Below are 12,647 nucleotides of genomic sequence, written 5' to 3'. Positions count from 1 at the left end.
ATATAATGATTTAATTTAACATTTATTTTATGCAGTTATATATTTCTATAGTTATATATATGATTATAGGTACCATATATAAAATATCGGTGAATCTGGTATTTTTTATAGTGGGAACTATATTATATTAGGTGTGTGTTTAAATATTTAAATTTTTTGGAACCATTATTTATGGTGGTTTCCTTTGTTTTACTTTTAGTTAAACAATAATGCATAAACCAAGAATAAATATTCGAGCCTTGACAAAATTTATAATTTGTAAACTTCGTTCTTGCATTTGGTAATCTATAAATTAATAAATTTAAACTTAAAATAACCTCTCTGTGGATCGATCTCGTACTTACGAAATATATTACTTGCAGACAACCTACACTTGGGTGAATTATAATTTAAGTAGTAGCAGGAGGCTCACGATTTTCGTACTGAATAATGCTCTGAAATTCTCTCTAAATTTCGTGGTAGTGATGGGGAGGAAAGCTAGGAAAAATATATGGGAAGATTGCAAGAATAAAGGAAGATAATAATTTTTTCTATCTTCTAGTTTGCGAGATATGGAAATAACATTGATATCAAAAGATTTTGAGGGATCATTGTGGTGTGAGAGGGCCGAAAATATTAATCAAAACAAGGTAGAAAAATTGTTTAATTAATTTATTTGTTAGTGATTTAAAAGTTGAGAGAATATCTTCCTAGAAATGATTAGGGAAAGATAATTAGAAATGAGTTGTCAAATCTTTTAAGTCTAGCAAGGATGATGGCCGATTCTTATGTATCAAATGAGGGTAGATAAGTGCTTAATTAATAATTTGATAGTGATTTAAAAAGGTGGGGAAGATATCTACCTAGAAAAAGTTATGGTAAGATAATTAGAAGATAAATTGTCCAACGAATGAAATCTTTTAAAATTAGAGGAGGGGCCGATTTTATTAAGTAAAATAGAGTAGGGAAATTGTTTAAATATTAATTATTGATGATTAAATGTGAGAGAATTATCTCTTAAGAAAATGGATAAGGAAAGATATTAAATAATCGGATTGACAACTATTTTTAAATTAAATAGAGAGGGGGCCGAAAATCTTAAGTAATGTAATGCCCGAATTTTGAAAAAATTAAAATTGTGGCAGTAGTTGTGATGGTTTATGGCTTTACGTTATGGTATGAATGGTAATAAATGTTATAGAATGTAATAGATAATGGATGAGTAGAATCAAAGGTTGAATTTGAGCTAAATAGGTAATGGAAGTGCAGAAACGGTATGAAAAATGTGGCAGTAGTTGTGGTTTTTAGCATAATTTTTTGTATATTGATCCAATTGATGTGAGGCTACTTTTATTAGAAAGATAAGACATAAAGCTATAACTTTTTTATTTTGAGTTTTGGTCAAATCATTAGGTAAGACGAGCCAAAAGCTCCCCGAAGTGTGTCGTGCGTATTGTCATTCCTACAATGACACATGTTGGGAGATTGAGCATAACTTTTTACTCAGACCTCCAAATGACATGAGGCCCATTGGAGATGCAAGCCAAGACATAGGGTTACAACTTTGTAGTTTACCACTTTCGCAAATTCTGAAGTTAAAAATACGTTTTTGGCAGAATACTGCGCACCCCTGCGCAGGATCCGGCGCGATGGCGTGCCCAGTGCTGAAATTTTGGGTGTTGGGCAGTATGGTGCGCGCGGCTGCGCCAAAACACTCGCCTTGGCGCCCAGCACTTGTACAAAAAACTTGTTTTGGTGTTGGGAAGGCATAAAAATCGAATGGTATCATAATTTTCCTCATTTTTCTTCTTTCTCTTCCAATGAAACCCTCCTTCCTTCCATTTTCTACATGCGCACCATAGTCCTGGGATTGTAGAACACAGCACCCCACCTCGAGCGGATGAGTCGGTGGATGTTGCTGGGGGATTCTCTTTCCTTGGGTACCCTATGACAAGATGATTCACTTGATCTTGAGATTTATTGATAGCCCACAGCTTCTGATCATGCATTGCATTATATTGCGTCTTTATGAATTTAATATGAAATATTTGTCACTTTAATTCTCATATGTTATTGATTGTATCATACTGGGTATATATTTACCGGCATGTCTGGTACCTCTTGTTTTCATGTGCTTGACGGTAGGTGAGGCGAGGCTTGGGATGCCAGAGTCCAGCTCAAGGCGAGGAGATACGAGTTAGAGTGGGATTCTCGGGTCTTAGGAGCTATTTTATGATGTTGGGATTTCTTTATTTTGGCATGTTGAAAATTATATTTCAAACATTTGAGACAATTAAATTATTTTGACGATGTTTATGTGGATTTGTGAACCACAAATTATGTATTTTACTCGATCATTTGGTTTGTTACAATTATAATTATTAGTATTAGATATCGGACCCGGGGCCCCACAAGTAAAATAAGGGAAAATATTTCTTAATTATTGAATTTTAAATCTCTAGTGTTTTATCTACCCATTAAATATTTTAGGGAATTAAGAAATTAATTATTGAACTTTATTTACTACTTATCTCAACTTATTTAGATAATTCCTTAAACCTTCTTTTACATTAAATCAACTTATTATTTATCTTAAATAAAATCTAGGAATATTTTCTTAATATTAAAATTTATCTCTTTACTCCAACTCCAGTCCGGCCTCACTTATTTAACTGAAAAGGTAGCAACTAAACTACTGCATGAAATAAATAAATTTAAAGAAAAGAATTTAATTATTCATGCAATAAAATCATTTTAATTTAAATACTATAATTATGCATGACTTATACGTAGTCTGATTTACGGGTTCTACAATCCTTCCCCCCTTAAAAGAAATTTTGTCCTCGAAATTAAAACTCACCGAATAACTCGGGGTACGGACTCCTCATCTCTAGCTCAGACTCCCACGTAGCTTCCTCCTCTGAATGGTTAAGCCACTTGACTTTAACTCGCTTAACCAACTTGTTCCGAAGCTTCTTCTCCTGTCTGTCTAGGATCTGCACTGGTCTCTCCTCATAAGACAGGTTCGAAGTAAGCTGCAACGGCTCAAAATTCAGGACATGCGAAGGATTGGCCATATACTTCCTCAGCATAGAGACGTGGAACACATTGTGTACTCCGGCCAGATTCGGCGGAAGAGCAACACGATAAGCTAGCGTCCCAACTCTGTCAAGGACCTCGAAGGGTCCACTGAATCTCAGACTGAGCTTCCCTTTCTTCCCAAATCTCATGACACCCTTCGTAGGTGCCACTTTCACAAAGACATGGTCGCCCACGGCGAACTCTAAATCTCTCATCCGCTGGTCCGTATAACTCTTCTATTGACTCTGAGCAGTCTTCATCCTGTCACGGATCTGGGCTACTACATTGACAGTCTACTGAATAATCTCTGGACCCAACTCTGCTCTCTCTCCTACCTCATCCCAATGAACATGAGATCTACACTTGCGACCATACAATGCTTCATACGGAGCCATTCCTATAGACGATTGAAAGCTGTTGTTATAGGTGAACTCCACTAATGGCAAGTTCGACTCCCACCTCCCTGAAAAATCAATAACACAAGCACGGAGAAGATCCTCCAATATCTGAATAACTCGCTCTGACTGCCCATCTGCCTGAGGATGGAAAGCTGTGCTAAACGACAATTTCGTACCCATCGTCGAATGCAAACTCTTCCAAAATGAGGAAGTAAATCTGGGATCTCTGTCAGATACGATAGAAACCGCAATACCATGAAGTCGGACTATCTCCCGGATATACAACTCTGCATACTGAACCATGGTGAAAGTCGTCTTAATAGACAAGAAGTGCGCTGATTTGGTAAGACGATCAACAATCACCCAGATAGCATTTGATCCTCTGACTGACTTCAGCAACCCGATCACAAAGTCCATGGTAACATTCTCCCACTTCCACTCGGGAATAGGGAGAGGCTTGAGCAAACCTGCTGGTCTCCGATGCTCTGCCTTCACTAACTGGCAAGTCAGACACTCGGATACAAAACGTCTGGCATCCTTCTTCATTCCTAACCACCAGTACAATAACTGCAGATCTTTGTACATCTTCGTACTCCCTGGATGAATAGAGTACGGCGATATATGGGCCTCTGATAGAATATCTGCTTAGATAGAATCACTGCTAGGGACCCATATCCTTTCCCGGTATCTCACAATACCATCACTAACTGAATACAAGACACTGCCCTTGGCCTCATCTCTCTGCTTCCACTTTGCCAACTGCTCATCTGCTGGCTGACCCCTGCGAATACGGTCAATGAGAGAAGACTGGATCGTCAAGGTGGATAGACGGGGAACTCTACCTTGAGGATATGCCTCTAGATCAAACCTCTGCATCTCAGACTGAAGAGGTTTCTGAGTCTTCAAATGGGCCATCACTGCAAATTTCCTGCTCAATGCGTCCGCAACTACATTAGCTTTACCCGGGTGGTAGCTAATGTCACAATCATAATCTTTCACAAGCTCCAACCATCGCCTTTGACGCTATTCAGCTCTTTCTGCGTAAAGAAGTATTTGAGGCTCTTATGGTCGGTATAGATCTGGCACTTCTCCCCGTACAAATAATGCCTCCAGATCTTAAAAGCAAAAACAACGGCTGCCAACTCTAGATCATGGGTAGGGTAATTCTTCTCATGAGTCTTCAACTGATGAGAAGCGTATGCTATCACCTTCCCATGCTGCATCAATACTGCGCCAAGACCGAGCTTCGAAGCATCGATATATAGAACAAACTGACCGGGCCCTGATGGCATGGCCAAAACTGGTGCTGAGATAAGAGCTTGCTTCAAAGTATCGAAGCTCTTCTGACAATCATCGCTCCACACAAATTTCACATTTTCTTCTTGGTCAAAGCTGTAAGTGGAACTGCGATAGATGAGAATCCCTGAATAAACTTCCGGTGATATCCTGCTAAGCCAAGAAAACTGCAAATCTCAGATGCATTCTGTGGTACAACCCAATCTCTGACTGCTGCAACTTTTGCGGGGTCTACTTCGATACCACTGCTAGAAACAATGTGGCCAAAGAACGCCACCTTCTCCAACCAGAATTCGCACTTATTGAACTTTGCGAATAACTTGTGCTTCTGCAAGGTCTACAACACTGTGGTCAGATATCTGCCGTGATCCTCTTGATTCTTCGAGTAGACGAGAATGTCGTCTATGAACACTATCACAAACTGATCAAGATACGACTGAAATACGTGATTCATGAGATCCATGAAGATCGCTGGCGCATTCGTCAAACCGAACGGCATCACAAGGAACTCGTAGTGGCCATAACGAGTCCTAAAAGCAGTCTTCGAAACATCAGTATCTTTAACCCTCAACTGATGATAACCGGAACACAGATCAATCTTGGAGAATACCGAAGCTCCCTGCAACTGGTCAAATAGATCTTCAATCCTCGGAACTAGGTATTTATTCTTCACTGTAACCCTGTTCAACTCCCGGTAGTCGATGCAAAGTCTCATAGAGCCATCCTTCTTCTTCACAAACAAGACTGGCGCCCCAGGGTGAAAAGCTCGGGCAAATGAACTCCTTGTCAAGAAGTTCCTGAATCTGCTTCTTAAGCTCTGCCATCTCTGTCTGTGCTAGTCGGTACGGTGCTTTTGAGATCGGGACCGTACCTGGCATAAGCTCAATGGAAAACTCCACCTCTCGCTCAGGTGGCATACCAGAGACGTCTTCCGGAAAAACGTTTAGAAAATCTCTAACAACTGGGACATCTGAGGCGACTGACTGGGTGTCTCGGGGACAGATATAAAAGTTGCTAAAAACGCTCGACACCTTCTATGCATGAGCTTCCTAGCCTGGACATAAGGAATAATGCGCGGTAAGGGAAAGTACCTGTCCGGCTCAAATAAGAACTGTGTCATCCCAGGTGTGCGGACTAGAACAGATCTCCTCTGGAAGTCTATCAACACTCTGTTCCGCAATAGGCAATCCATGCCTAATATGATGTCGAACTCTGGCATCGGCAAGACAATCAGATCCGCATAAACAAGGTTGCCATGAAGTTCCAGATCTATGTCTCGGATCACATTGGTGGCTGCCATCTCCTCTCCCGAAGGCAGTACCACTGAGTAGGCTACATCTAGCCCAACAGTCTTCAATTTGAGAAAATTCGCAAAGACCTCAGAAATAAATGAGTGAGTAGCCCCTGATTCTATCAGGGCTTTTGTAGCTGAGCCAGCTATGAAAATTCTCCCTGAAAGGTTAGAACACTAGGCTGAACCCAATAATCACAAAACTAACTTATAGACATGCAAAGGCCAAAGTTTTTCTAACTTAAATTCCCCAAAAATAATACTGAGTAGAGCAAGCAATCCTATCGCAATACTAGGTTCAAAATCTCACCCAAAACATTAAATCCCAAATATTAATTTAAAGCTTAAAGGTACCTGTCATAAGCATGGTCTCCGGGTTCGTCTCCGTACCTTGGAGAGCAAACACCCTGCCTTGGGTAGGCAGATTCCTCTGAGGGCACTGCGGTAGTATGTGGTCTGTGCTACCACACTTGTAACACTTCCCTGAGCCATACATACATACTCCAGCATGGCGGCGTGTGCACTTGGGACAGATCGGATGCTCAATAGGCTTAGGGACTGCGCGTTCCAGCTGCTGCTGCTGGTGGCCTCTGTTCCTGGGCGGGCCATGGAAAGGCCTCTTATTCTGCTGCTGATGCTGCTGAGGAGGAGGGCGGTGCTGTACCTGGACTGGGCGCTTGCCCTGGCGGTCTCTCTCGATATCACGCTGATCCTGCTCTGCAGCTAGAGCTCTGGAGACAGCGACCTCATAAGTAGTAGGGTCAGACACCCTAACATCACGGCGCAAGATCGGCCGTAGACCCACCAATAAATGCATCAACTTCGCTTTAGCATCATTCCCGATCAGGGGCACAAAATGACAACCCCTCTCAAATGTACGGATGAACTCCGTAACAGTCAGATCTCCCTGCCTCAGGCTCATGAATTCCGTGGTCAACCTGGTGCACACTTCTTCATTAAAATACTTGGAGTAGAATACCTCCGTAAAGCGTGCCAAACTCAGTGTAGCCAAGTTCAGGGCTACTGATGCTCCTTCCCACCATAAGCGGGCATCTCCTCCGAATAAGTAGGTGGCACAAAGAACTCTGTCTGCATCTCCAAGCTCCATAAACTCGAAGATAACCTCGAGGGACTTGATCCAGCCTTCGTCAATCATGGGGTCCGTCGTCCCTGAAAACTCCTTAGGACGCATCTTCATGAATCTATCATAAATAGCTTCGGCCCTTGTCGGCCTAGCTGCCACCGCGGCATTGTTCCCCGCAAACTGTGCGAAGAACTGCGTCATCCCAGCCAGCATCTGGGCGTTCATGTCCGGTGGAGGGGGTGGAGGTCCGTGCCTCTCTTGCCTCTGATCCTCACCGTCCTCATGACAGTGCTCAGCATCTCTGGTGCGCTCGAGAATGCGTCTAGGAGGCATACTGTTCCATACATATAACCCATACGTAACCAAAATGCATAATTCCATAATTTATTTAAATTTAAATAAATAATGAGCAATTTAAAATCGGAGCGTAAAAATAATTCATGAGAACTTGCAGTTAAAACAATTCATGCTTTAAATAGAATGCATAAATGTAAAACTTACAGACCGAAGACGTGACTTCGTGAGCTTCTCGAGGTCAGTAGTAGTACAACCCTTTACAGAACCATTGCTCTGATACCACCTGTAGATGCCTCTAAATAGTACTTGAAAATTTGCGGAAAAATTTAAAAATTTTCTTTTTCATTAATTAAAATGCCTCATTCATAAATAAACTGATAAATAAAGTTTGATGTTCAAAATAGCAGCGGAAGTAAATGTTTGTTTGCAAAATAATAATTTAAAATAATCCAACAACGAGAGAAAAAAAATGTTTGAGCCTAAAAATAGTAAATGTTGAAAATGAGGTCCTCGGGTTCCACTACTGCCGACCCAAGCTAGCTCACTGGTCCCCGCCCTCAGTTCCGACATCATCAGTACTTACAACAATCAAGTCTAGTGAGTCTAAAGACTCAGCATGCATATATCGTAAATAACAAGTAATAATAATAAAATCGCATGCAAGGTGAAAATATCATGTCATGAGTAAATGAAATACGTGCATAACTGAACTGAAAATCGCATCATGAATAATTAATATTACGTACATAACTGAACTGAACTGAACTGAACTGAAAGTAGTAAGTGAAATGTTTGCTCAGTAGAGCCTTGTCATAAAATAACCTGTAATAATTTTCTGTTGAGATTATGTTATACGCAAGTGGCCCCTGAACTGAACTGAACTGAACTGACCGGTAACTGACGACCGGGTGAAATAATAATCGTCTGATCAGACTAATGCCAGAGTATACTGGGTGGTACAAAACTGAACTGACCGGTAACTGGCGACCGGGTGAAGTAATAATCCCATGATAGTAAAGTGACCACAAGCAATATCGCATAAATCTTAAAATGAATATTTTGCACGTAATATAATCAAATAACGTAATTAAATATCCTGTATTTATTTTACCAAAGGGGTTGGATCGTTCCCAGGCTCGCTGCAACCTAATTATTTCATGAAAAATAAGCAAATGATTTACTTGACCAAACTTTGTAATTGAATCCAAAAACGAGACAATTACGCCCACTGACTTAGTATTTAATCATGACTTCGAGCCAACCCGAACCAACGTTTAGTCATGATTGAAATACTCTTAAAATGATGGAATAATGCTCCTAAATTTACAGTACTCGAAATTTAGTGAATGGAGGCCAAAAACGTGAAACACTCTTTTGAGAGTCATTTTGGCACATTGCACAGTAAATTCTCGTACGACCTCTAAAATGATCCGACTCACAAACGGCCAAAAACATGACCTTCCTAACTCAATGAGGCACTGTCCAGTAGAAGACCATAGGCTAAAAGCCAACCAAGAACCCGGAACTCACCTCTGAACCGCAGCACGCTTGCTGTCAAAAATTACAGCAGTTGTGCCTTCGATTTCTTGTGTCGTTTTCGAGACTAACGACCATTGGGGCTTGAACAACCAACCAGAACCTCTTACCAACATCATAAGGAAAGTTTGGAACCATGTCTAAGGGCTCAAGGCCAGCCACAATTCTAACCACACCCGAAACCAACCGAAAAGTCCACCCGAGAGGCACGCTTGCGTGCGTGGGGTATATTGCTTCCTTTGCTGTCCCGTGTCGTTCCAGTGGCCATTTTATTGACCATGCACGATCTAAACATCAAGAGGTATGGTATGAACGGTGGCTATGGGCCCGGGGCCAACCAAGTTTCACACCACACCACAAAAAAATCGAGCTACACTTGCTGTAAAATGAAGGGCCGAAGGGGAGGGGTTGTTCTTGTTTCTTTTGATTTTAAAAAAAACCGATTCCACCATGGACCAAGCCTCAAAATGGCGACTTGGTCACGTCTTAGAAATGATAGGGAGGTGTTCTAACCATGGCTATGGGCCCCTAGGGCAGCCAAGATAAGAAACTCTCCCTTGACAGCAACATGACAGAAAACGAAGCACAATATGGCACTAAGGAAGAGTTGCTGTCAATACTGAATTTCCAGCGAGTATGGGGCTCGACTATTGGACCAACGTGGTCTTGACACACCCTAGTACGTGTCTAGGCACAGCTTTGGGAGCCTGGACACGAGCCAACCACATGTACTCAAATAAACAAGCAAACCGTGAAGAATGAAATGGAGGAAAGCCGTGCAGAATTTTCACAATGAACTTGCTGTCATAATTTTGGTTTTTGGTTGAAAACCATGATCATGTAGTGTTTACAAATCATAATACGACTTGACTGAAGAGGAAATGAGAACATATACATACCTGGATATTTTTGTTTCGAAAGGAAAACAAATGAACGACGACGCGGCGCGCAGGAGGCGGAGTATTCTCCTTTTTCTTATTTCCTTTGATTTTTTTTCTCTCTTGTTCTTGCTAGGAGGCTCACGATTTTTGCAATGAATAATGCTCTGAAATTCTCTCTAAATTTCGGTGGTAGTGATGGGGAGGAAGGCTAGGAAAAATATATGGGAAGACTGCAAGATAAAGGGAAGAGAATAATCTTTTCTATCTTTTAGTTTGTGAGATATGGAAATAACATTGATATCAAAAGATTTTGAGGGATCATTGTGGTGTGAGAGGGCCGAAAATATTAATCAAAACATGGTAGAAAAATTTCTTAATTAATTTATTTGTTAGTGATTTAAAAGTTGGGAGAATATCTTCCTAGAAATGATTAGGGAAAGATAATTAGAAATGAGTTGCCAAATCTTTTGAGTCTAGCAAGGATGATGGCCGATTCTTATGTATGAAATGAAGGTTGATAAGTGCTTAATTATTAATTTGATAGTGATTTAAAAAGGTGGGGAAGATATCTACCTCGAAAAAGCTATGGTAAGATAATTAGAAGATAAATTGTCCAACTAATGAAATCTTTTAAAATTAAAGGAGGGGCCGATTTTATTAAGTAAAATAGAGTAGGCAAATTGTTTAAATATTAATTATTGATGATTAAATGTGTTAGAATTATATCCCAAAAAAATGGATAAGGAAAGATATTAAATAATCGGATTGACAACTATTTTTAAATTAAATAGAGAGGGGGCCAAAAATCTTAAGTAAAATAAGGGAAAATATTTCTTAATTATTGAATTTTAAATCTCTAGTGTTTTATCTACCCATTAAATATTTTAGGGAATTAAGAAATTAATTATTGAACTTTATTTACTACTTATCTCAACTTATTTAGATAATTCCTTAAACCTTCTTTTACATTAAATCAACTTATTATTTATCTTAAATAAATTCTAGAAATATTTTCTTAATATTAAAATTTATCTCTTTACTCCAACTCCAGTCCGGCCTCACTTATTTAACTGAAAAAGGTAGCAACTAAACTACTGCATGAAATAAATAAATTTAAAGAAAAGAATTTAAATATTCATGCAATAAAATTATTTTAATTTAAATACTAGTATTATGCATGACTTATACGTAGTCTGATTTACGGGTTCTACACAACGGATATAAATATTCAAATTATATTTGAATTTACCATCTAAGAGAAGCCTATAAAAAGGTGAGAAGTGCTGTTGAGAAAAACACATCTAATTGATCTATCTATTCTCTCAAGATTGATGTTACCCTGCTGAATTTATCGCTCTTATTCAAGAATCAAAAAGCTCACGCTTATCAGTTATATTTGTAGCATTTGAGGCTACCTTTTGAGCTTATAAGCTCAAACTGTCTTGTTGTTTATTTGAACTTTTATTAGGTCAGTTGTGCTAAGAACAGTCGAAGAACTGTGAGATGTTTCGTAAACTAAGAGTTTCAATTTTGGCAGTGTTAAGTCCAAACTGAAGTGGGTCTGTACAAGTTTTGTATCGATCAAAGTATTTTAGTGCATATCCTATCCTTGTGATAGAAAGGGTCACGTAGGAGCATTTGAAGTCTCCGAACATCCATAAATCTTTGTGTGTTCTTACTTCAGTTATTTATTCTATCTTTCAGTCAGTTTACTTCCGCAACTATTATCAGTTAAACTGATTGTCATTGACAGACGAGATTCCTAAGTTTCAGTTCGTCACAGAACTGAAACTTCATTCGAAAAGATTGTAAAATCGTGAGTGTTTATACAACCCCCGCCCCTTCTAAACACTTCCCAAAAAATCAACTGATCCTAACAAAAAGTGATGAAAATACGAAAAGTTGAAGGAAGTAAAGTAATTGTGACTAATACAATGATATGTTGGAGATATCGTGATGGCGAAGGTCTTAGTGGGAACCCGACGATCGTATTTTCATTTATACGAATATGCTGATATATTAATACGTAGGTCAAGGCTCAGTTGACGGGTGAGAGTGTCATTAATGTCCCCGCCGCCCAGTACTGTGGTAATATGTAGATGGATCCATCGCCCAATACGAATATGAATACGAGTCAGAATTAACGATCTGAATTCAACGAAAACAAATACATTTATGAATATGAATATGTTGGTATGAATATGGGTCTGAATATGGATATGAATATGAATATGGATACGAATATGAATATGTTTATGATGAATATGAAAATGTTTATGTTGATATGAAAATGTTTTTGAAAAGTTTATGAAAATGTTTATGTTTAAAGTTGATGCATCATTATGAAAAAGTTTAGGAAAATGTTTAAGTTTAAAGTTTATGCATGATCATGAAAACGATATTTTAAGTACAAGTATTTTCACTGTTCTATGTGATCTGTAACGACCCATTACAGGCCCAGTGTACCGCCCATACGGCCCACTGGGCCTGTAATGGGTCGTTACAATAAAAGGCGCCTTTTATTGTAACGACCCATTACAGGTCCAGTGGACCGCCCATACAAGGCGTCTTTTATTGTAACGACCCATTACAGGTCCAGTGGACCGCCCATACAAGGCGGCTCTTATTGTAACGACCCATTACAGGTCCAGTGGACCGCCCATACAAGGCGTCTTTTATTGTAACGACCCATTACAGGTCCAGTGGACCGCCCATACAAGGCGCCTTTTATTGTAACGACCCATTACAGGTCCAGTGGACCACCCATACGGCCCACTGCCCCAATCGACCCAAGGCTATCCCGA

Source organism: Primulina huaijiensis, chromosome 1, assembly GCF_012295235.1.
Source record: "Primulina huaijiensis isolate GDHJ02 chromosome 1, ASM1229523v2, whole genome shotgun sequence".
Classification (NCBI taxonomy): domain Eukaryota; kingdom Viridiplantae; phylum Streptophyta; class Magnoliopsida; order Lamiales; family Gesneriaceae; genus Primulina; species Primulina huaijiensis.
The sequence above is the reverse complement of the archived record's forward strand: the minus strand, read 5'-3'. Positions refer to the sequence as shown.